Here is a 26,125-nt window from a genome sequence, read left to right as displayed (position 1 = left end):
AGGAAAAATAATAATAAACCGATTAGAGAGACTGAAACTTTAATCTAGAGTTGAAACTTATACCATAAGAGAGGCTTCTCAAAAGTATTTTGATTTTTTTAAAAAATAAGATGGCGGGTTTTCTGTGATTACACTGCATATTATAAATATATATATATTTTTACTGTGGCTATTATCTGTTTCCTTCTCTTAAGTGACAATGTGGAAGGAAAGCGCTGATCCTGCTGTGTTCACAGATCTTTTAAGAGCTATTATTAGATTACTGCCAAACAATCCCTTGTAAATTATTGATTTATCTCTCTAGTAACTTCATTTTGTGCTCATCCTAATTAATTGCACCTCTTTCATCAAAATCTAGATAAAAAAAGTTAAAAGGAAAAAAGTATGGTTAGTGTAAATTCATTATTTTCCGTTGGTTGGTAGCCATTACGAACTTTAAACGTTTTATTACTATTTGAAAAGGAGGAATCCTTTTGGCCATCTGTATATTTTCACCTGAATTGAAACTGTTTCTCCAGCAAATATTTGTAAGGCGTTCTCACTCTATAGTGGCTGTCCTGCGTTGCTTGTGTAGAATGACTCACTTGTCCAAGGAGGTATTTGTTGACTGCGTTACATATTTAATGGGGGGATTCCCCAGATCGTCCCCACCACACGCTGCTTAAAAAGATGCCCCTTGAGTAGGCGACAGGGTGGTGGGTTCTGTTGCTTTTAGATTTCCTTTCATCTAAGTAGCTATCTGTTCTAGATTTCAACGCTATTTCTCCTCAGTGTTCGGGTCTCCTAGTTACTCTTTATTTCCTTTGATTGCTAGAGGGTCTTTTTCTCTCTCTTTTGCATTATTTTTGGAGGTTTTGTTTGTAGAAAAAGCCAAAACGATATTAGGGAGAGAGAAGGAGAGGGAGAGAGATCGGGCGCGCAAGAGATAAAAGGGAGAATGCACTGTTTGTAAATTCACATTGTTCGGTACAACTCTTTTGAAACAAACCCTCCCCGAGGTACTTAGATTGTGGTACCGTTGTGTATTGTAAATAATTCATTCAGAATTGACGCACATACAGTTATATTCTTACAGATTTCGCTGCATTGTTGTTATGTTCGAAAGGCTCCTTGAAGTCCTACTTCTGTACATTATGACGATTTCTTTGGTTTTGTTAATAGAAAGTTTATTTATTATGGTAATGTATTGATTTATTTAAAATGTTGTTGAATTGTCTTTCATTAAAAAAAAGATTTTAACGTTTTATTGACAAAAAAACCCTGTTTCCCGAGTTCCTTCCCCCCACTTTCGTAATTCGAACTCACTTCTTTGGAAACAGATTTCACTGGGATCAGTGGGACTTACTTTCAGTTCATTGGGTTTAGGATCAGCTAGTCAAGGTATGAGTTATTTCTTTGAGTAGTCCTTTCTATTGACCCAAAGTATTTCAAACTCCTGGCGTGTATTCAGACTAGGAGAGAACTGGATGATCCACAGATCTCTGTATTGGCATTTATTTTCTGGACCTTGCAAGGATTACTTTATCGCTTTACTCCTGTGCATCTTATGTAAATCTACAGCATTTCCTTGATGGGCTTTAGTGTATTGTGGCTGTAGATTGCCAGATTGCAAAAACCCGGGGCATGGAAAATGACTATGGAGCTCAGGGACTTTGGAAGGGAGCTATTCAATTAGCCCGTCTTCGTAGCTGGGCTCTGGGAATGATGACGAGGGCAGGTTGAGTCCCCAGAGCTCAGCGCCACCACCGCAGTGCCAAGCGCATAAGCAGCAAGATCAAGAGACAGACAGAACCGGGGAGGAGGAGAGGAGAGAGGGGGTGAAGAAGAAGAGAAAGGCTTGCCCGCTTATTTGTCCTCATTTCCTGTACTGCTTAAAGTGCTTCAAAGACATTGTGGGGGGGGGGGATCAGCTGCAGCATCAGAGCTAAACAAATCTAACCAATAGCGGAGTCAAGATTCAAATGTAGGCTGCTGCAATCCTAAACAGACTTAATACGAAGTAGGCCCTACTGAGCACAGGCTACTTTCCGAATGAAAATGCACAGGGTTTGGCAGGTTAGGAGTGCAAAGGTTTCCACAAGATGTTTAGGTGGAGAACTTTTCATGTGCTCCTAACCTATAACAATACACAGTTCTGTGGGAAGACCGAATATGCCCCAGGGAAAGATCTGAAAAAAGGACAGCAGGTTTTCTTTCCCTCACCCCACCACCTACAGACAAACCGCTGTTGTAGCTCACCTTGGGTTTGATAAGCGGCCACGAATTGCCCCGGATCAAGAGCTAAATTTAAATGATGCCTTGCGATCAAAAGATCGCCCAGAAGGAGCTATATAAATACCCGACAGAACTATGCTGTCCTGAAAAAGAACTAGCAGCCCATAGAAAGCTTTGTATCTGGTGTTCTGTGTCTCCTTGGAATCAAACCGAGGTGTGCAAATTGGCAACCTTATTGCCTAAGGAGACACGTCTTTGATGTAGCGAGTTTGAAGGGGGCGGCGGGAGGGGGGGAGCTGTTTTCTGCTGGAATTTTAAGGCTCTGGTGAGCTTATCTACATTCCCCCTAAAATGGTGTTAGGATGATAAAATGAAGTCTTCTTGTCATTGCCATTCTGGAGCCGGGTCTGTGGCCTATGAGAGACTGGTCTGTGAGCAAAAAAAATGATTCCAACATTAAAAAAATATTTTATTTATTTTTTACATACAAAAGTTAGCGACTGGAAACAGCCTCACCACCCTTTCCTTTCCACCCTTTCTTCCGCCCACCTTTGATTTTTCGGTGACAATGATGATATTGCCACTGCAGCCGATCTGCTCCCTGCCGCCAGTGCTTTCAGCACCAAGGACAGCTCCTGGGCGCTCTCTTGCTCTCAGTTCAATCTTGCCAGTTTGCCAGAGGCTGTCTCTTCCCTTTCACAGAGGGAGACAGCGAAGAAGAGAGAGGCAATGAGAGAGGGGGGGGCGGCGGCGGCGGAATGAGCTGGGAAGGAGGGGTGGGTGGAGGAAGGGAGATGAATGTGGCAGCTTTTTGCTACTGGGACTCAGCAAACTAAACGAAGTTTCATTTGATCTTAGAAAATACGCTCACGTGCGAACCTACTGCAAATACGTTTAAGAAAACAAAATACCGAGAAAGGGGGAAAGATTTGCAACGGAGGCGCAAAATAATGGCAACGAAGCCACTTACTATTTTGAGCTGACACAAGTCCATAGGCTTTGTACATATGACAGAGAGAATAGAGGACGCCACCCCCCACCGCCGACAGTATAAGAGTTGATATCTCGTTGCTGAAATGATGCATCATATTATAATGGTGTAATTTCACCATTAATCGATCAAATAAATCTTTCTTCGCATTATGTTAATTCAGAGCCCTATGGTTCCAAGCACAAAGTATTTCTCTTTCATTTGCTTATTAGGTGTAATCAGGAAGCCATTCGAAGGAACTGTGTTTTCCTTGATCTCTTGTTTTTCTATGAATGCAGGTTCCTTGCCTGATAAACTGATATAGACAAAAAACAAACAAACAAACAAAAAACCCCTGATTTTGTAGGCTACAGTCTATTTCGATTTTCTAGAAAGTAGCGGCATCTGACGCTAAAAGGAAGAAGTTAGTCGGTTCTTTGTAACGCCACCTTTTAAGATTCGCCTGTCGGTACCGAAATATTATTATTGATACACTTTGAACGGCTAAGAAGTGCTTCCTAGGAGCCTGATAGTCTTTCAATCAAAGCAGATGGCCCATATGCTGAGATATATTTTTGACAACACTCAAAACAGCACAGCAGTTGCGGCTAGGGATAGTTGTTAAGACATGGAAATATGATCCTGGGGATGGAGTTGGCTGAGGTAGTTGACACAGAAAGTATAGATTGGAGTTGCGCACACACTTAAAAAAAAAAAAGGAAACCAGTGCTTTGGACCAAGCGTTCTGAAGTTTTGTCTTTATTGGCAGGCAGCTTCTGTAATAGGGTTCCATTTTTTCCCGTTTCCACGTTAGGTCGGTCGATCAAAAAGGACACACACACAGTTGATGGGGGTGGGGATTGTCAACAAAGAAGCGGAACTTCAGTGCGCATTCCCTCTGCCTAGAACTGAGTTTTACCTACACATTTCTTCTGCAGCTGATTCTTTAAAACTGAAAGCTAAATCTATGAGGACAGAGTTGATGTTGGTGATAGTGACGATGAGCATTATGATTATTTTATTTTAATAAAAGTATCTCACGTCTTAATCCGGTGAGGATAGGAAAGGCAGCCTCAACATTAACTAGTAAATATTGTAGGTTTTTTTTTCAGGGATGGGGAGCGTCAGCGTGCCACAAATGTATTTTGGCAAGAAAGAATTCAGCAAAAGGCGCTGTCCAAAATATAGCCCTTTTAGTGATAATTTAGGGGTGGATGAAATATTAGCAGACCCCCTTATTTTTCGTTCTATGTGTAATGGGGGATCCTGTTCAGAAATCTTGCAACTCGGTTGAATCTGGAACTTGACTATAGCTCACAGTGAGGTAGAGCAAAGACGAGGAAGAAGAATGGCGACTGTACTGTTCAGCTCTGAAGACAGGACAAGCCCCGAAAAAGCACGAGCCCCAATACCTAAGGACTGTAGAGGAGGGGGTTTGTCCAGAGACCTGCGCAAGGCGAGACGAAGTCTTTGCACTTCCTCTTGGCCCTCTTAAATGAGCCATTCACTTAAAGGCTATTAATAAATTACACGGCGAATTATTAAATCCAGATAATTACAAGGAATAAGTAAGTAATCATTCGTTATCTCAGCTAATTACTGCGGGTCACAGTGAGGTGGAATGTGAAACTCTCCTCGGGAATTGAAATTAACTTCGCGCAGCGAGGCTTTGCTTGACATCCCTAGTCTGTAGGCGCGTGGCAGCTCCCCTGCGAGGGCGGCCTCGCTATTTAACTTGCAGAGAATGGAAATAAAATTAAGTGGCGATAATAAGAAGCTGCTTAGAAAGTCAAAACGCAGAGAGACAGAGACAGAGAGATTGCCTCTTTTTTTAAAAAAAAAGTAATCTGGAAACACCAACCTTTACAGTCCTATATTTTTATATCTATATTATATGTGAGCTAGGCCTGGAAGCCGGAAAGTATCCTACGGTCACATCTTTAATCGCCTATTAAAGGCAGATGAAACCGGGGCGCCAAGATCTAGGGCGAAAGAGAGTCCTCCCTGCTTTCATACTGCAAAAGGGGGGGGGAGGGAAGGGCTCTTGGAACCGAGAGCGCTCAGGGAAGCAGCGTGCGCTTTGTTTTGAAGACAATAAAAGCCTTCATCTCGTAACTGCGAGAACCTAATGAGGGAGCAGTGTCGCCTCTTCTGTGGATCTTTCGCCAAATCTCGCCCAGAGCTAATGTCAGGATTCCCCACCATCACCTTATTCAACACGACCCCCGCCCCCCTCTTTAAAGCGTAAGTGTATTTTTGTAACGCCCAAATCTACAGTCCGCACTACTAGGTGATCACCTCCTTCCTTTCTCTACATCTAATGTTTAGCGCATGCACACACGCACGCACGCACGCACACGCTGGGGATGGGAAGAGCATGCTTTTAATCACATATTGGAGAAGAAAAAGGAGAAAAATCTGAGGCTTTTTATCAGTTGTAATTAGGTGGACAGTCTTCCTCCCCTTTCCTTGCTGAAGCCTGGGATGATAATTAAAATTTAATGAAGGCTGGGACTGGAGGGAGCCTCGTCTGGGGACTCTGGCATGGAATATTTTAACTGTACATTTACACCCAATGTCTGGTTTCAAAGACGTGACTGCTTTTAATCTCGAATTAGAAAAACCACAGACCTGAAATGAAACATTAGACACTTTTTCGGCTTCTTTCCCCTTCCTAGAGTCCTGTCACCAACGTGTTTCTCTTTTTTTGTCCAGTAACTCACTCACTCTCTCTCTCTCTCTCTCTCTCTCTCTCACACACACACACACACCTACCTCGCTTCTCCAATTACACGTGCGTTAATAATACATGGCTTTGATAGGGAACGGGATTCTGGTGCTTTTGGATTTTCTCGCTCTCTTTTTCTAAATGGGGTTAATGCAATATTAATCGGTTGCGGCTGTTCTAAGAATGCGCAGGGTTTTTCAGGAACAAATCGATGAAGGCTGGGGATAGCAAGAGCAAAGGCAACCTCTCTCCTTGCGGTGTAATCTCGCTTTCAAACGTTCTCAAAGCTTTGGGTGAGTAAGATTGTCAGTTCTGTTTGTGTTCCTTTGACGAGACGCCTGTTCGCGCAGGTAGAGCGAGCGAGCGAGGGAGGCGAGGCAGCGGCCTGGCCTTTAGCTCGTGCGCTGAGAGGCGGGTGGGTTGGAGGGAGAAGGAAAGAAGGAACGAGGGAACGCCTCTCCAGGCTTTGCTCTGCTGCTGAACATTAATCACAGCAAACCGCTCCCCCCCCCAACAGCAAAGTCCCCACCGCTGGGAGACCCGCAGCCCCCGGAACGAGGTAGAAGGCAGACCCAAAGCCTGTACAGCTTAGCTAACTGTCTCGCCGCCTTCGCCGTACTCTTTCCAACAAATGCCTCTCCACAAGAGACCCCGGCCCTTAAGTTCCCAAATCAGTCACTCAGAATTAAGGTCTGTTTTAAGCCCATTGCCTCTTAATAATCGCGGCCATTTGAATTCTAAGTTGGCCTCGCCATTTCCCTTCCAAGGAAATGCCCTGGAGAGCTCAATACATATATAATTTTTTTAAGGGTCATGAAACTTGCATATTCTTGGGCGAGAAAAAGCATGACTTAATTTGCGCCCTGGTCCCTTCCTTACTTCCAAGTCGGGGTTAAGAACGGTCAGTTTTAGGTCCAGATTCGTCAACATGCTTCCGGAATTAAACGTGGTCTGCATAGAAGGCTATCATTTACTGCTCTTGTATTCCGCCTTTCCTTTAAGGAAGTCAAGGCGGCGACTCCCCCCCCCCCGCACATTTCCTCACAACAACTTTGTGAAGTAGGTTGGACTGGAAAGTAGTGGCCCAAGGTCGCTCAATGACTTCATGGCTAAGAGAGGGGTTTGAGCTTGGGTCTCCAATCCGACGCTTCAACCACACTCTTGTTGCTGCGAGGTCTGTTGAAACACGGCATTTTCGAATGTGTATAGAGCTATGATAATCTCTTCTTCTTGGTTAACAGACACCTACCCAAGCTTCAGAGCCCTCTGAGATTACTCCCTGAGTAATTTAACTGCAGCTTTCTGATTTTACCGTCGTGTAGCAGACGGATGTGAAACCAACAAAATAGTCCTGGAGAGAGGACGTGACTACACGGTGACAACGAAAAGACAACTGTCTGGTGAGTTCATGGACAACTTCTGAGCGCTGTCTGAAGAGAAGGTAACACTCCATTCCTTTTCCCAAACGACACACCCCAAAGTCAAATGGAAAAGAACTGTTTGTGTGTTTGTTTGAAAGAATCCTGCAGGATTTGCACCCCTAAACGGTTAGTTGCTCTCTGTTTCTTAAACTTTGGTTGAACATTGTCTCGGATCTCCCCCTAATGCAGCAAGTTAATCCCGCCCTGCTGCATATATTCCTGCCCGACAGAGGCTGGCTTTAAATTAAACCAATGAGCCCCAGGCGGGAGCAGAACGGCGGAGGCGTAGCTGAGAAGAACCGGTGCAGAACCGCAGCCGGGGACAGCGCCATCCACTTTAATGAGAAAAGGAACCGGGCCTTGGGCATTAATAAGACAGAGATCACTGGTCACTCATTCATTCAAAGCTTGCGAGCCCTTCGGGGCAGAGCCTCTTAGCTCCCTCTCCCTTCAAAATAAATACTGTTCAGCACTACCATTGTCACCCCTCCCCCCACAACGGCTGACATAATACCATGTGGGGTTTGTAGCTCGGTCCTGCTTCAAGTATTGCAGTTGCCCTAGCTGTACAGACTCGGGCGCAGTGATAGTCGTGTCTGTGGATGTGTGTTTTGTGCAGGCCCGCAACACCTTGTGCATTAATTAACGTGAGAGCGATGAAAACAACCCAGGCCTCCACCCAACCCCCATTTCTATCAAATATTGTCCTCTTACAAAACAAAAAAACCCCACACGTTATTTAAGAGACGGTTCCTTTTCTGTTCTCCATCCTCCATGTTAAATTGAGCGCTACTCACGTCAAGTGAAAGTCTGCAGAAAGGTGAAAGAAAGATGAAAGACTGTAATAAAGGGTAATCTTCAAATTCCTTACTCAGGAGAGAGTCAATTTAAGTCAGTAGGCTTACTTTAGAAGTAAATGTTTTGAGGTTAAGGGCACCCTGGCGAACTTTATCAGTTCTTCTGTGCTACAGAAATGTCTCAGATAGAAGGCAAACAAAACAGCAAATTTAGCAGTGAAGCTATTGCCTATTGACAAAAGCTCAATAAATGAGAGCATCCCATTTTGGGGGGACACGTCGTCCCCCTTTGATTGCCTCCCCTGCACTTTTTTTGGTAAGACTTCAATACGCCATACCAATAAGTTCCTTGGGAGTAATTACCCATCGCAGAGATCTTTAAGCAGCTCCTTAACAGAGCACCGCACCCCTACAGGAAGCAAGGTCAAATAATTGGCACCCGAGTCCCTTATTCACCTTTAAAAAGGATAGTGGTTGCTCATTTCAACGCTCCTTTGCCTGCCTCATATTATGAATAGAAGGGCACTATTTGACAGCAACTTTATGTAAAAACAGGTCATAATGTTGACCAAAACGATGGAAGTGGATGAATTTCTTTTGGCTTTAACAGCAAATTAACTTTGCAATCCTAAAGATCTTTGCCCGGCGGTGGAGGGAGGCCTTATGGACTCGGGGTTCCACATAAGGATATCTATCTCGGGTTCCTTTCAACTTAGTGACCTGGGATCCTCTAAGGCAGCCAGGGTAGGCTGTAAAAATCAATTCTCTGAGCTCCGATCTTGCTTCCCTCTTTAGCACAGATATTATTGGACCTTCGCTACCCCTGGGAGATGAGAAAAAGTGAAGGGTATATTGAGGATGTGCACAAAACAAGGGGGCGCTATTCTGGGTTTTGATCTCCTTTTGCCTCCCCTTGCAGCTTGTGGCTTGGCTGACTTGCTGGAGCTATCTTCTTTGGAACCACATGGGTGTCCTGAAGCTGCTCCTCACTGTGCTTCTGGAAACCTGCGGTAAGTTCATATCGTCTGCGCTAGTGGGAAATGACTGGTTTGAATGAACGCTGGGCTTGAGTATCTGGTTCCTCCCAACTCCATGTTCCCATGGGTCTGATTCATGCCCCAGAGGAGATATTCAGCCGCGGAACACTGTCACAGAAACAGTGCAGGTAGGCAAACCTTTGGCCCTCCGGATGTTAGAACTACAACTCTCCTCAGCTCTAGCATGCAAGGCCAGGGATGATGGGAATCGCAGTTCAGCAACATGGCCACAGGATCCTCACGCCTGTCTTATGCAACAAGCTAAAAAAATAAAAATAGTGTGCTTAGAAATGAGGGCATTTTCCCACCTCTGGTTCCATTCCGGCTTCACAAAACCTTACGAGGCAGGCAACAGACAAGGCCAAATAGAATCGCGGATCTATAAGCAGAGCAGACATTTCAGAGCCCCCTCCTCGCGCGCCTCCTCTGGGGTTGCCTTGACCAGGAGGAATCGATCATCAGTTAGAATTACCACCGAGTGGGGGAGTTGTTCGATGTTTCGTCAGAGGATAACAAGGCAAACGCCCCTGTCCGTTTTTTTTCCTGAGGCTCTAATAAAGGCAAAAGTGCAGGTCCCAACAGAAGGAACCCATCCAGCAAAAGTTAAGCGCTTTGTTTCAAATTTTTAACGCGTCTACTCGGTAGTAAAGAGGATTCGGATCAATAGGGTAAATGGCCATGGGATTGCTGCCTAAAGGTGTGGGGAGGATGATATGAGTTTATTTCCCATCCTTCCTCCCGAAGCAGCCCAGATTTTTTTAAAAAGCATTTATAAAGCGGTTAATCCTTTACAAAAATCTGAAAGCCGCGATCGTGCTCGACTTTTAGGGGTGTTTCTAAACAAACAGAAATTCTAGCCTGCAGTGAAGGATCCGTCACTGAGCAAGAAGGCATGACCAAGAGGGAAGTTGCACTGCCTAAACATTTACCTCTCCCTTCCGCTAACCTTTATTACTATTTCAACTCCATCTTCGATAACGTCTATATACCATCAGCCCCTTGAGCTCCTGCAAAGCTAGAGGGAACGTATTCCACTTATTATAATGTAAATGGAAGCTCATGTGGAATGAGTGTTTGGTGGCCTTTTCAACAAGGAACTAAACGCAGACTCTGTGCATTAGGCCTATAGTTAAGAGGAAAAGAACACACATGGAAATTTGTCAAGAAGAAGCATCACGTGGACGACTAGTTTTGGTTTAAAATAGAATTAGGGCAGGGTCCAGAAGCTACGGCTGAACACTATTAAAACCCTTTGATTTAAATGGAAGCTGGCTTAACACTCTCGGTGAAAATAGTAGGGAGCCCAAGGTATTCCGGCTTGGAAGTAGGGCGCACTGAGGGACACAGCCGCAAGTAAGTTTGCACTGAGAATCGTCTCTTTGACTTTGGCTAGATCTCATCCCAAGGGACCTAGGAAGGGAAGCTGCCTTAAACTGAGTCCGACCACCCGTCAATCTATCTCAGTCCACTGACTGGCAGCAGTTATTCATTGGTTTCAGGGAACGGGGTCTCTCTCAGGCCGACTCGGAGACGCCCACGATTGAAACAGTAGCTCTTCCCACTGAGTTACGGCCCTTCCCCAAAGGATAGTGACTCCTCGCGAACTTTTTGCCCATTCTTTCCAATGGAATAAAGAAAGCCAGTCTGCACCACTCTTCCTCTAGTTTGGAGATCGTCGTCCTACTCTCCTCTATACCAGGCATAGGATAACTCCGGCCCTCCAGATGTTTGGGACTACAATTCCCATCATCCTTGACCACTGGTCCTGTTAGCTAGGGATGATGGGATTTGTAGTCGCAAACATCTGGAGGGCCGGAGTTTGCCTATGCCTGCTCTATGCACTTCAGACTTGTTGCACTATCCAGAGCGCATGTGCGTCTTTCTCCGCAGCAATCTCAAACATTTGTGTTCAAGCAGCTCTTAATTAATCCATTGCTTAGACCTCGCCCCGCGCGGAGAACGTGCGTCTTTGGATGTGCATAATTCCACTGACTTCCCGGTGTGCTCCTCATTCCTGCAGGCGCTGCATCGCTAATATTTGAGAGCAATACCGCATGGAGGAGAGTCGCGAGGTAACGGAGCCCCATTTCATTCATCCAGCGAGAGGAAGCGTGTACTGTATGCCCTCCGGAAGAGGGTAAGTTGGCGACAGCATCTCTCGACTCATTAGCGCATCCCTGTTAACTTAAAAGAAGTGGCAGGCGGAGAGAACTGTCTAATTGAGAGAGAGAGAGCAGCGTTGTATTTATTATTATTATTAATGATGATGATTAGGGATTTATTATAATTAGCAAGGGATCTTAATTACCGCCTTCTGACTGTGTTTTATAATGTTCCAAAAGCAGAGTGTATTCTGTGAAGGTGGCAGATGCTTGCTTTTCTGTATCGGGGGTTTAAAAGAGTTAATTGATTGGAGGCAAACTCTATGAAAGCTTTGCAAAATCCAGCCCCTCTTCCATCTTCAGGAAAAAATGGGTTAATCTTCAGCAACATATTGAACACATTGGAGCCAAAGCTAACCGGCCTTTAGTTCTTTTCTACCATAAATGGTATTTGTTTCTGTTTTTTTGTCAGTTCCATCTCCTAGGTATAGCAAGGCTCAGATTTACGAAATTTGCCAGATGCCTAGCGAGAGCCAACGTGTTGCCCTTCAAGTGTTGCTGGACTACAACCCCCATCAGCCCCAGTCGTCATGGCCAATAGCAAGGGATGATGGGAGTTGTAGTCCAGAAATATCTGGCGGCCACAGGTTCCCCTTTCTTGCAGCCGTCTCTAGGACAGAACTGATCGATGCAACTCCAAGAATATAAATGTGAAGCAATGATCGCCAGAACCGAACCGAACCGAACAGCTCTGGAATTTGCTGAATGGGACCTAAAAGGGAATACTGAAAAAGCGCAGAGTGCCTTTGTCTCCCCAACGAGAAACCACAGGCCAAATCTTAAACTTCTGGAATTAGAGATCAGGTTCCAAGGAAAGGCTTCCAGCTGGAAGCAATTCACCCGTGGCGTGAACCAAACCCTAAGGTCACAGCTGTCGCCTGCTCTCCAAGCCTGTATAAAGAGCAGGTTGCAGTTCCATCACCTTTCTTTCGCACCAGACACTTTTTTCCTGACAACTCTGCAGACGCAAGTCCTTGAAAGAGATTGAGGGCGTGGCTTCCGGTGTCCCAAGATTCCAGAAAAGTTACCTCCCATGCTTCTCCTCTGACATCCTCCCACAGAGATCTACATGCTTCTGCGTTGGGGGCTTGCATCGCATGGGAGTGAAGGGTCAACGACGGGAAGGGAGGCCACCGGGGCAGTGTTGCTCGTCATTCCCCCCTCCCCAATCCCAGCACCACTCTGAAAACCATTGGCCTGCCATCCGGAAGTTGGTCCTTCCAGTTTTATAAACCCTTTCAAGTAGGAAGAGTAGGGAATCGACCCCCCTCCCAGGCCCCCAAGGAAGGACTCCAGCAGCAGGTAGGTGCGAAATCCAACGTGCCAAGCAGGGCTTTCCAAGGCTGGCAGAGCTGCGGGTCTTGCAAAGAAGTTCAAAGGGGGCAGGAATTCTGCGCGTGTGTGGATGCTTCCTCAAAGGCCTCGTGCGAACTTCAGCTGCAGCGGGGGTGGGGTGGGGTGAAGAGCGCATTACTCCTCGCGACCTCTGTTTGGAACGTGGCCTGCTTGCTCAATTTCTTAACTGGAATCAGTACGGGAGAAATAAGCCGAGGCTGCACATCAGAGCATTTCATGCGGATCAGAGGTGACCTCCCTGAAGGATGATCTGGTCCTTGCATGAACTCAGGATTCCAGCTCATTGTTACGACCCAAGAGCTACTTCGCAGGACACCTTTCCCCTTCTGTACTTCACTGTGTACATCTTTCCTGTCACGTATATTTGCTGCCTAGACTCGTGCGGCTAAGTAACAAGAAGCCTGCAGAGACTGACTGGCCTACAGGGGGCGCCCGACCTTAGCAGCAGATACAAAGGCTCAGGAATCAGATGCCACATCTACTTAAGCCGTTTGCCCTCTACTGTAAGAGGACAGAAGTATGAGAATAGTTAGACCGACAACCTTCTTCCTAGGAACCGTTAGGGGATAGGCTAGGTAAGTTAGAAATGCTAAGGAAAGAAAGTCCACATATTCTTTTTTAAAGTCACGACTCCCCCCAGTGTGGTGTAGTGGTTAATAGCGGCGGACTCCTAATCTGGGGAACCGGTCCCCGCTCCTCCACATGCAGCTGCTGGGTGACCTTGGGCTAGTCACACTTCTCTGAAGTCTCTCAGCCTCACTCCCCTTACAGAGTGTTTGTTGTGGGGGAGGAAGGGAAAGGAGAATGTTAGCCGCTTTGAGACTCTTTAGGGTAGTGATAAAGCAGGATAGCGAATCCAAACTCCTCCTCCTCCTCCTCCTCCTCCTCCTCCTCCTCCTCCTCCTCCTCCTCCTCCTCCTCCTCCTCTATAATATACAAGCACATGCTTCCCACCAATAACTACAGACTGGATGAGTTACAACCCCGGGGCAGACAGGAAATGACAAGGACTTTATATAAAGAAAACTGGTAGGGAGAGGGTCAGTACTTTGTGGCAAGGGATGAACTCTTTCTTCAGAAGCACCTGTTAAGAAACACTTGAGTTACAAATCTCTTTTCTTAAAACATGTTTCTCTTTTATTTTTTAACAAATCACACTTCCTATTTAAAATAAGATATAAATATTCAATCATATAGAACAGGGATGAAGAATCTGTCCCTCCCAATGATGCTGGGTTACATCTTCCATAATCTCTGACCACTGATCACTCTGGCTGGGGCTGATAGGAGTCCAACAGCATTTGGAGGGCCACAGAACTCCTGGTCTAGAAAACACAAAAGTTTCAGAAAATAATTCATTCAGCCTAAGGGAACAAACAAGTTAGGATAGGTGATTGGAGGAGGGGTTCTCTAACACACCTGACTTTAATAGGGAACAAAGAGATTTCCAGAGATGTGCAGATCCCCAGGACTCACCCTTTGAACTATGGACCTGGTAGGATGGGAGTCAATAGAGCAAGCGGGCAGCTTTCTTTCCCAGATAAGCCATTCACAGTCAGTTGAGAGGAGGCCCAGCAACTCTATATGCCTCCTCAGTGAGTCCATAAGACCTTTGAATGGCATGGAGCTAGTTAAAGAAAGCCCAGAGCATTGGGATTAGATGTGTTGCTGGTAGGTGAGGTAACACAGTGGGTAAGAATAGGACGTCTTTGCAGAATGGACGGTAGGAGTGTGCATATCCCATGAGTATGGGCTCCGAACAGACAGGTAGATCCCCATGCATATGTAGATTTTATCTTTTAAACCTTGATTTGTCCACAATCTTTGGTTGTGGTGGAGAACTTGCTGTGAGGCTGTGTGACGAACATCAAAAATACAGGCAACATGCTTTCAGAAGAATTCAACAACAAAGCCTTGCAACAACTTAAATACTAACAAATGTGTCATGGCATAAGCTGTTAGGATTCTGTTCTAGGAAAGTTGTTCCCATAATAAATGTGTTAAGTCTTTAAGGTGCTACAAGACTCTCTGTGGCTCTTGATGCAGGACAGGAAATAGGGCCATCTCACCCTCCAGAAATTGGGACAACTTCCAAGTATCTTTAAAAAGTAGAAAGTGAGGTAGGGAACAGTCTCTGAATTCCTTTGGGTGCAGCTTGGGTGCTTTCCAGCTCTCTCTCCACCCAGAATCATAGAATCTTAAGATTGCAGAGTTGGGTCATCTAGTTCAATGCCCTGCAATGCCAGAATCTCAACTAAAACATCCATGACCACCCCAATCTCTGCTTCTCCAAGGAAGGAGAGTGCCCCACCTCTCCTGGGAGTCTGTTCCACTGTCCAACAGCTCTTACTGTCAGAAAGTTCTTCCTGATGTGAAGTTGGAATCTCCTTTCTCTTCACGTGAAGCCATTGGAAAGAAACCAGAGATGATCAGCCGCTACATTGTTGGTGCTAAGGGAATAAGAACTGTATCAGCGGTAGAAGAGAAGACCATTTTCCAGCATACACGTGCTTGCGTTTTCTGCGCTTCCCGGCCTACCAAAGGGTGTTTTTCTCACCACAAACCTGCTGCAATGTTTAAGTCAGAGAGCTGGTGGTGACTTGCCCACCACCATGGCCACGGCAGGATCTGGATTGAAGCCTCAACTTTCCCAGGCAGTGAAGTGGATCTGAAGGGAAGAAGGGAAGCTGGACAGCCAGCCCGATGGATGCAAGGATGTGCACGATGGGAGGCTGTGAGTGGGGCTGGAGGCCAGAAGGGGCAGCGCTGGAGCCCCCGTGGCTGCCGGGGTGTTTCCCTCCCCTCCCGTGGAGCAGCTCCCTGTCCTCCCATCTGTCGCGGCTGCTCGGCCTCGGCCTGCTTGGCTCAGCCTCCGGCCGCCCTCATTGTCTCCGCGTCGCCCGGCACAATATTTACTGCTCCACCCCCCGCGTGACTTTTAGCTGGAAATGCCACGCGTTGTCTGCCCAGTTCGGTTGCGGCTCTATTAATCATCTCCACAAGGATTGCCAACAGGCAGGGCTCTCTTGGCTTTCCAGTTTATACAGAACAGGATCATTTACATAAAGTCCTTAAGGCAAATAACTGTTGGGGCTCTAATTTATATCTGATCGAAAATTAGCCGTCATTATGCGCTCCATTAGCTGCGTCTTTAATGTGCTTCTAAGCACCATTTGTCAAGCGGCTTGTTAATATCCTTCAAGTCTTTAAAGTTGAGAGCTCATTAAAGAGTGCGCTCTGTTATTGATGTAATTTAGATGAGTTTGGAAGAGCAAGTGCGCCATGCCTTGAATGGACAACCTACAAGAACAAGGGGGCGCGCGGGGGGAGAGCGAGGCTGACTTGGTTACAAAGGAGGCGAGAGGATTGCTGGAAGAAAAATAGAGAGGGAAGGAAAACTCCAGAGCCTCCGACTCGGAAAGCTGCGCAGCAGAAGTCCTGGGCCTGCACTGTTTGCATAGCTAACCGGACCGACGATGAGGAGCTGAGACGCACCAAAAAAGGTGCTGCGTAATATACTAGTCCTCATTGACTGCACAGCCTGCGCTCCTTCTGTGCCCCTTGTAGAAGCTTCCCCTCTCTCTCTCTCTGTGTGTGTGTTAGAGAGAGATGTCTCAACCGATTCCTCTAGTGAGAATGTCTTTAACACCTAAAAAACGCTCACTCAAGATAACAAGGGTCTGCATTCGTTAGTTACCCCTTAATTTTAATCTTTTGGACACTGTCCTTATTCATTTTCAGCGCGGTTAAAGGGTGAATCCCCCCTCCGGGGTGTTGCTGTTTTTCACAATATTAGTTATCTATATAGCGCCGCCCTTGTGGACACAAAGTGACAGTGCCCCAAGGAGTCTAAAAATAAAATGAAAATCTAAAATTCTGCGCAGGGGAAATGACAGAGGAAGTGGAGGCAGGCAGGGACAAAGACAAGGTAGCAGTACAATAGTGCAGGCACTCCTGAACCCTTGTGGCGCGACCACCGCCCCGCCCCCCGCCGGGAAAAGAGCGAATCATCGCCTTGGAAATCTCCAAGTATGTGCCTCCTCTGCCTTAGGGTCTTCCCAAGTGAGCCAGGGAGGGAGGATTCACCACCATGAATTCACCCGGAGTTTCTTGTGGCTGCTTGTAGCGAGTGGGGGAAAGTCCATCTCCAGCGCAGCTGAACCTAATTTGACGGAGCTACAGTAAGCCCTCTTAATTATGTACATATTATTACATTATCTATCAACCATTCCATCAGAAGAGCATCAAGGGCAATAAATAACCCCTGTTATTTATCTAAAAATCCATACGTTCTGTCATCTTTTTTTTATCCTGCAGGATATTATGTTAGTGAAAGATAATAAAGGGAAGCCCATTAGCCCCGGCATTAAATTGTCGCTGAGTGCAACAAGCATTTCACTAGCTCAGATAAATAAGGGAAATCTGCATACAGCCTCCGGGCCCCCCTCCGTGACTCGCCATTAACCACGCCAGCCCTTCCTTCAGTTCAGGGGGTAGGAAGGGTAGAGATGAGGCAAGGAAAAACGAGGGTTTTTTGGGGGGGGCGGGGGGAAGGAAGGAGATGAAGGTCCTAGATCTGCTTAGAAGAGGAGGGATAGGAGACATTGTGGATTTGAAGAGGAAATCAAAGGATTACAGGTCTTCTTAAAAAGGATGTCTCGCTTTCGACCGATTAATCGAAAATGTATCCACCCCCTTCAGAAAGGGTACATTTAAAAATTCAGTATCAGGGCAATACCTTTGTTAGGCCGAGCGAAATGCCACAAGGAGGTGTACAAAACAAAGCACGTGGGGGCCAAATATCACCAAGAAAGCGAGCAGATTTGCTAAACTGGAGGAGCCCTGGGCTCGATTAGGCTCCTCTCCAATCCCTTCGACGTGAACGCTCTCTGCGTCCCGATCCTATTGCCCGTTTACTGGGGAATTTGTCGGCCTCTCTGTGTTCCGTGAAGCCGAAGCCTTAGATCGAACCCGCGGCAGCTTTGTATCCAACAGCTCCCAATCCAAAGCAATTAAATCCCCCCCCCACGTTTTAAAATGGGAGACTGATGGCGTCGTAAAGCGACCCGAGGAAATCGATCCGCGCGCTCCCTGTTCCCTCTCTACCTCTTGGCACGTTGATGCACCTGACAGATGAAATCACCACAATTAGCTCAGGCAGTTCGCTGTCTCCTCCTGGAAGGAAGAGCGAGGGCAAATCTGCTGGGGAGCAGAAGAGGAGCGAACTTTTCTCGTTCTGTATTTTGTCTCTCCTTTCCATCAGACGACCAGGCTGGATCGATCCTGTATGGTGAGCGTGTGATAAAATCTCTCCCCAGCGCCCCACCGGTATACTTTTATGTTACCATGCCGTGGCCGGACTCTGCTCTATGTGGCGCCCGGGAGAGGGAGGCCCCCGCAGGAATGAGCCCCATTTAAGGACATCTCGAGGTCACCAAGGCGCGCGACTCCTCCCCCGCGCGGGGCCTCCGAGGCAGCGGGAATCCGCGGGCGCCGTTTTATTGTTGGTCGGCGCCTCCTTCGCGGCTGCCTTTTCCGGGATTCCTCCGGGCGAAAGTAATAAAGCGAGTAATTAGAATGCTAAAGACAGATGTAAATAACAAGAATGAGAGCGCGCTGACAGATGAGCGGCTGGGTCAAGGCGAGGCAGGCCGGGAGCCCGCGTGGTGGCAATGACACGGTGCCAGTGGCCCGAGGCGCCAAGGAGGGGGACAGCCGGCCGGGAGGGAGGGAGGGAGGCAGGCAGGCAGGCCAGCCAGGAGGGAGAGAGCGAGCAAGCGAGGGAGGCAGCCGGCCCATTGTTAGCAGGCAGGCGAGGCGCGGTCCCGAGGCGGAGCTTGCCAAAGGCGCGCCTAGAGCAGCAAGGAGAAATGGGAAGGTGTTGCCCTGTGTGTCATCTGCATGCTGTCCCCCTCTTGCCACCTGCAGAGGTGCCCCTTGGCTTCCTCGGCCTGAGGTGGCTGCCTCATGCACAGGCCAGCCCTGGAAGCACCACCCTTTTTGAAGCAGTTCCAGCTGCCACTGCTCCAGCCCACCTTCCCCCAGAACTGAGGCCTCAACCCATCAGGGATGGGCTTACACCCCAATACTAATCACTGATAGGTCTATATTCCAAGACTCAATCCCTGTGCCCCAAGTGGCAGCTCTTGAAGACTGTTTGCATGAGGGCAACTTCACACAGCTGAACTGGAGGGTGCTGTGCCTGAGCTGAGTGAATCCATGCAGCATTTTGACTTGTGCTGAAAACAATCGAAGCCCTGGTATTTAGTAGAGGGGTGCAGAGAGGAGGTTTGAATCACAGAGCATCCATTAGTACCCCTTGCCCTGCTTCTGACCTGCAAGAATTCCTTAGAAAAACTGAAGAGACTTGATTTGGTGCAGCAGCACCCAGAGATAAAGAGTGGGTAAAACTAGGAGAAAGGGCATCACCATATTATGGTACACCGGACAACAAAACTGGGTTAAAAGCAATTAATCAAATACAAAACAGCTTCAACTGTTGCAAGTAACTCAGTCGCTCTTGTCCCAGTTTAAAGGTAACTTCAGAAGCCATAGGCAGGCATGCCAACAGGATTTTCATGGCCTGGTATGCTCTATATGGATTTAACCCTCAAATACACTTGCAAAAGATGACATAGCTTTGCATAAAATTTGCATATGCTTTGTGTCCTATGGACCCAGGTTCACTAACCTTTTTATTCACATGGGTGCATTTATGAACAAGAAAAATTGCCACGGACATCACACCCAAGCACACACCACAACCTACTTTACTGACTACAAAGTAATGTTTCTTTCAAGTCTAATTCCAAGGTGGGGGAGGAGAGGGGACCTTGCAGGCACCAGGAAGGGTCCCTGTGGCTCATATGCACCCATAGCAGGGCCAGATTTAGGTTTGATTTGATGAGGCCCTAAGCTACTGAAGGTAATGGGGCCCTTTATATGTCCAGCTGTCCTTTGTCAACAACAAATTGCCACTGTTTTTTGTGTTGAATATACGCTATACGGTAATTTATGGACTTTGGAGAGACGTGGTGGCTTGGGCGTGCGCAGGCTCTGCGCTACCCAAACAGTCTGCCTGCTGCCCCCCCCCCCAGCTGTAGGGTGACTGAGTGGGAGGAGGCAGGCAGACTCCGGAGGCCCCACAGTGCACCCCGTCCCTATGAGTGGCTCACCCCGCCCCAGGCACTCGAGTGGCTTCCTCCGTCGCTGTATGAGTGGTAGAAGAGACAGAGCATTGAGTATGGTAGCCAAGTATCTCCATCGTCTCCTGTGCTACTGTTGCTTTGCTGCACCGAATACCGGTTGAAGTTTTAACAGTGACAAAACCTAAGTTGGAACCATTCACTACTCTTAAACCTTAAAAAGTATTTGCAGCTGCAAAGGAGCAATGGCACAGAAATGCTTCAGGGCTTGCCACTCAACAATGCCTTCTTCTAGAACGACCACCTGTTCTATTGAGCACTTTTCCAAAGTGATATACATTGCCAGGTGGAGGACGGCCCTGAAGAGGTGCCACCCACCCCATGTAGGCTTGCCGTACACCAAGAAAATTCCTGACATGTCCTGGTTTTTGGGTGGTAAAAATGACGTCAGGGGGGAATTGGCAAAATGTCAGGGAAAACCCGGATATATGGCAACGTGATGGAAAAAGCAGTGGAAACAGCTCTAAAAGCTTAAAATCACTATTTTAGGGGGAGTTTTCCCAAAACAATTTGGGTTTGTTCCCAGCGGCTGTCAGGAATTTTACTTTTTGAAATATGGCAATCCTACCACATCAGAGTGGCAAACGCTAAAGAAAAGCAAGAAGGAAGAGGTCACCGAGTGACAGGGAAGGATCAACATTGCCCAAGGCATCAGTCTATCTTGACATTGGCATTGAGTAGACTGGCAATTGTTTCTGACTCCTACTTGTTTAACCATCTGTAAAAACTTAAAAGCTTTTCCTCACCCCCAATTAGGCCATTTGAGAATCTCTGTAGTAGCACAGATGTGTATGCAAGTCACTGCTGTGTATGGGGGCTGTACGTAACTGGATCTGCCTGTGCTCCTATTTTGCACCTGGCTCTGCCCCCACAGGCAGAATTTTGCCCGACTCCGAGTAGTGGATTGAGGGTTCTAATAAAAAAGAACCCAAAGGAGTTAATGCAAATCTGAAGTCTATATTTGCTAGAAGGCAGACACTGGACTTCATTGTACACCCCAGAATTATCTGTCAAAATGGATATGTTATTGCAAGACTTATTAACTATAAAATAATATTTATATTCACTTCAGTACTCTCAGCCTCAGTCCACACTACTGGGGTAAAGTTTCAGTTAATGGGGAGTGGGCATATATGTTTTCAATGGGATGTATTCCCAGGTAAATTTGCAGGATTGCAGTCTTGGTTCATAAAATAGTCTGACTCTTTTAACCTGGGGACTTTTGCATTGAAAGTGTGTTCTTACCCACTGACCTTGCCACTCCTAATAATGTTAAAATTTCTCACATCTCTAATTCAAAGCACCTGAAGTAGCAGAGAAAGACCCCTGCCAGAGATCTAGGGCAACCAATGCCAGTGGTTGGGGGGATGTCACAGAGGCCAGTTGATCTCAGGTGGCAGGTTCTATGACTCAGCTTGTGTGTGTGCATTCTTCGCTCCACACTTGTAAGAACTTTTGAGTTTATTAACAAATAAAATGGAAACCAAAACACTACTGAAAATATTCTAACAGTTTGTAACTCCTCAAATCTCTGTTTTTTCCTTAAATGATACATCTAACCCCACTATACGTATTTTCATGCATTTCTCCTTTAAAGTAATTTTTTAAATGCGTGTCTTGAGTGTTCATTTGTTGGTGTACCCATGAATTTATTTTCTTTCATTTCTTTGCTGAATACCCAGGTTATTTCTCTGAAGAAATGATGAGCATCACAACCATCCATCCATGGTCTTTTATCTGGATGTTCAACGTTGATAACCTGGGTCAATGTGCAGTGAACCATTTTGGTTGCCTCTTCGTACTGCAGTGGAAATGGGGAGAATAATCACTACTCAGTGCTCAGAAGGCGTAAGTATAGGCCAGGTGACAGGTGTCTGAGTAATGACAACATATAGTCAACAAGATGAAGAAGCTTGTATCATGTTACAGTAGGCACCAGGTGGACAGTTTTGTGCTGACATTTCACAGATAACCCGAGAAGCACTACAAGTGTTAAAATAATTCATGATTGTTTCAGTGGCTCATTGATGGGTTTGTTGCTTCCATGCAGATGACAAAATTGTGACCACACCTGTTGTCATGCTGGTTGGTGTTGTGGATTTCATAGCATAGCCATTCATTGGGACACAGCCAGCTTATAGTGTAGTGCAAATCTCTGAGGGCAGCTGAGGTGACAGTGGAATAACTTTTAGCTGGTGGAAATTGATTGCATACTTGGTGACCCAAGGAGTACCAAGTAGCAGGCAATTTGTTTCCTGTGGGGATTACACGAGGAAATGGTGCTGGCATGTGTGGGAATGACTGAGATCTGGTGCTGGCAAGCCACACCGATCTTCGAGAGTGTGGGCATTAGCGCGGCAAACTAATGTCAGAATGGGAAACACGTGAAGAAGGACAGGTCAGAGGCTCAGGTCAGCAGGGCAACAGGTCACAACAGAGCTAGAAGGATCTAGGAGGATCTGGACGGAACTGGATGAATCAGGACAAACCAGATGGGTCAAGCCAAGGAAGGCAACACAATGGGAATGAGGAGGGGGTGTTTACAGAGTGACATGTGCATGGAGCATGGACAGAGGGAATGGCAAAACAACACGTGGGCTATGGAGGATGTCTTAGGGAGTGACCGGATGTGACGTTACAGGAAACATCACCTTGTATGGGACTGCACTGCTGTAATTGGCTAGAAGTTACACTGTCATTGTAATGATTAACTGTCATCCTGAGCTTTAAATAAAAGGAAGCGCTCGAGCTCTGCTCTTGGTCGCCTTCCCATTGAGTTCAACCTGCCTTGAGTCGTGTCGTCTTTGCCATTACAACAGTTTCCTATTCAAACAATGTAGCTAATATATGTACTTCATTAATCTGCTTCAGAACATATTGACTACCACAAATTACATATTTAAGTATTTTAATGCTGTCAAAGACTTTTGTAGTGTCTATGCAAATGTTTTGGGAGCCATAGCTCAGTGGAAGGGTGTATGTTTTGTGTGCAGAAGGTCACTGGTTTAATCTCCAGTTATCTTTAGGTAGGTTTGGGATTAATGTTTTTGTCTGAAACTTGGAGAGCCACTGTAGTGAGCTATATGGAGCTACTGGTCTGACTCAGTATAAGGCAGCTTCTTTATGCTCAAAACAAGAGATGCACAGAGAGGAAGTTAATCATCAGGGTGCTAGGATAGCCATGGCTATCAGAGACCAGTGTAAGTTTTAAAACTTTTTTTGCAATAAAATTTGAAATTAGAAGAATAACCACCCCAAAGCAAAACCTCCTTTAGTTAATTGCAACAAAGGAATCATATGAACCCAAACCAAGGCTAAGAGTAAACAGATAAAACTAACAGACTTGGCCTGGTGTGCTCTAGTCCATGGGGTCAAGAAGAGTCAGACACAACTAAACGACTAAACAATAACAACAGACTTGGCCTAGAGAAGTTACCTCACGACATATGAATGAACCTTTCAGGTTCAAGTCAAAAATAATACTGCTGAGAAACTGCCCTTCACAGGATATTTCCCCCCCACTTCACACACTCCTCTCTTTCCATTTACTCTGGCACCAGCAAATAGGTCAACATGAGAGCAGACCTCTACAGCGGTGGCTCCCTGTTTGTGGAATGCTCTCCCCAGGGATATGCAGTTGGTGCCAGGCAAAACCATTTTTTAACCTGGTCCTTTGTTCCTTAATTTGAAGGGTTTCACATAGTTGTGGGGCAAGTTCTGTAAGACCTGTCTTTTATTTGTATAGATGTGGGGTTTTTTGTTTTGTTTTTATTGGTTTGTGTGTTGTAGTTGGTTTCACTGTTTATGCTGTGTTGTGTAAGTCACTTTGGGTCACTTTTGTGAGTAAAATGACATCACAGTAGTAGTAGTAGTAGTAGTAGTAGTAGTAGTAAAAATAATAAATAATGGCATGAACAAGACACACAGTGAACAGGAGTTTCTGTTTTGATGTTTATCTTGCACATTTCATAGTAAAAGCTCCGGTATTAATTTTAAGAAAGTTTGAATGGCATGCTTCTATTTTTGAGAACAAATAAAGTTGTGATTATTAAAAAAGTTTGCAAAGTGAGAACTTGAAAAAAGTGAAATATTTATTTCCTATTAAAGAAGGAATTGAAATATTCATTTTGGTTTAACAAGCCTTTCTGCCAGACTGTTAAACTTCTTGGGCTTCAGGATGGATTAAATTCTTCAACCTCAGCTACTGACTTCCCTCAATTCCAACTGTGTCCATATTTCAGTTCATTTTTCAATTCCCTGCACTTCTGAGAGTTTGATGATGTGATTTGTAGCCTAGTGCGCTTGTTCTACAGGACCCTGTCACTGGGTATATGGAGCTGTCCAGGGTACCTGACTGGATAAATACAAGTAAGGCTATTTCTGACATGGACCTGAATTTTTGGTAGTCTGTTACACAACATCTTAACAAGAGTCAGTTGAAGTTATGCACAGAGAGGAAAAGGTACAGCAACCTTTATAACTGAAGGTTCATTATGGACTTTTGCTTCACCTGAGACACATTGGCTGCCTTCTCATATTGTATGTTGTTCACACAAGTAAGACTACCTTGGTGAATTGATGCAAGTGAGCCAAAGTAGGATCTCAAGTAGCCTTAGATGAGGCATGGTTTGTGCATGCTGAGTACCGAGGTGTTTTGATTTAAAATATATGGAACTGCTAAAAGCAGGGGTGCACAACCTCCAGCCCTCCAGATATTGTTGGACTACACCTCCCATCATCCCTGATCATTGGCTATGCTTGCTGGGGCTTTTGGGAGTTGTAGTCCAATAAACACCTGGAGGGCCACAGATTGTGCACCCCTGGCTAAAAGTAATGGAGCACAAAGGGGTGAGAATTTGCATTACTTAACAATACTGCAGATCTATACTTGATTTGGTGCAGCTGGCACAAATCTGAATCCTTTCCAATGTATTGTTTATTCCAGGAACGGGGAAGCCTTTCTTTAATTCTGAGAACTGCATTCCCTTATGGGCAACCTTCCAGGGTCACCAGGCCAGTTGCAAATGGAGCCAGGTACAAAAGTGGATGAGCCCAGAGGCAAAAACTGGGCAGAGCAATGAATGAGACTCGTATGTCTACAGAAGACTACATTCCAGCTACACAAAAGGCAGAGGTTTCTATACCCACACCTTTCCATCTAGGCAAGCAGGAGGCATTATTACAATTCCAGCCAGGCCAAAGTACTTGAGAAGGCTACAGAGCAGGACCAGTCAGAGTGTGGTCTAGGGAATGTTCTTAGGGCTAGGAAGAGTGTTCTGGAGCACCCCACTTGTTCTCTGGGACTAAGGCTTCCTACCCCTAATATCAAAGGCATGGCCAAGCTGGCCAAACTGAAACCTCATCAGGGGGTCTCTTACTTCGTATGCAGTATATTGTATCACATACAAGAAATATACATAGGTTACTATGATCTGATGGCTTTTATTTTGAAGAAAGGATGAAAGAAGGAAAGGTAGCTTATTTAACTGATCTTTTGTTCATAAAACAATTATAGATCTATTTGAACAATGGAGAGCGCTGGGGCAAAGATATATGTTTCTCTAGAGATTCTTTCATACCGCTTTCCTGTAAAACATTTTTGACTCAAAGCAGTCTTTGCTACAGCTGTTCTAATTCTGTCTTCTTAAATGCAACTCGCAGCCATTTGATGCTCTTTTTGATGAAATGGAATCGGCTGGCTGAAGAGAGACACTAAACACGGGTAGTCAGGTTTTACACAGAGCAGTTGATATCTCATTTTTGTAATAAAAATTGCCATGGCTCCCAGGATTATTCATATTCATAAGAAGCCACCTTGTCAAAACAAATAAATAAAAAGAAATCTTTTGACTTGATAAGGCTTTATGCTCATTTACATCATATTGTCAATAGGGCTCATATATGTGAAAAGTTACTCACATTAAATGCTGAAGAAGAAAAGCTAATAAACACTTGAACTAAACTTGCTTTCATGTGTCATATTTATCTCAAAGCAAAGTGGTTCTTCTAGTTATTTGTTGTGTTTATTTAAGCATCATTTGAGATCATGGTGGTTGTCTGTCATGAAGGTCAGAAGGAAGCTACAGGAGATGAATGTCATATGTAGGTTTCTCTCTCTCTATATATATTAGTAAAAAGCATGTCCTCCTAGGACGGTACCATTCCAGAATGCTAGGGAACAGCATGACCAAAATCTACATCAAAATAACTCCTCTCCATTTGCAAGCTAGCAAAT

The 26,125-nt window shown here is 45.7% G+C and overlaps 1 long non-coding RNA gene across 1 annotated transcript; it reads right to left on the bottom strand.

The window, feature by feature from the left end:
• Positions 1 to 13,799: 13,799 nt before the first annotated feature.
• LOC148687345 (uncharacterized) lies at positions 13,800 to 23,070 on the bottom strand. The gene is made up of 2 exons (XR_015947726.1): positions 14,997 to 23,070; positions 13,800 to 14,010 (listed from the first exon to the last, which is right to left on the bottom strand). It is a non-coding gene; the product is annotated as an uncharacterized LOC148687345 (long non-coding RNA).
• Between the last annotated feature and the right edge of the window lie 3,055 nt (positions 23,071 to 26,125).

This window comes from Zootoca vivipara, chromosome Z1 (genome assembly GCF_965207765.1).
Source record: "Zootoca vivipara chromosome Z1, rZooViv2.hap1.1, whole genome shotgun sequence".
Taxonomy (NCBI): Eukaryota; Metazoa; Chordata; class Lepidosauria; order Squamata; family Lacertidae; genus Zootoca; species Zootoca vivipara.
The sequence above is the reverse complement of the archived record's forward strand: the minus strand, read 5'-3'. Positions and strand labels throughout refer to the sequence as shown.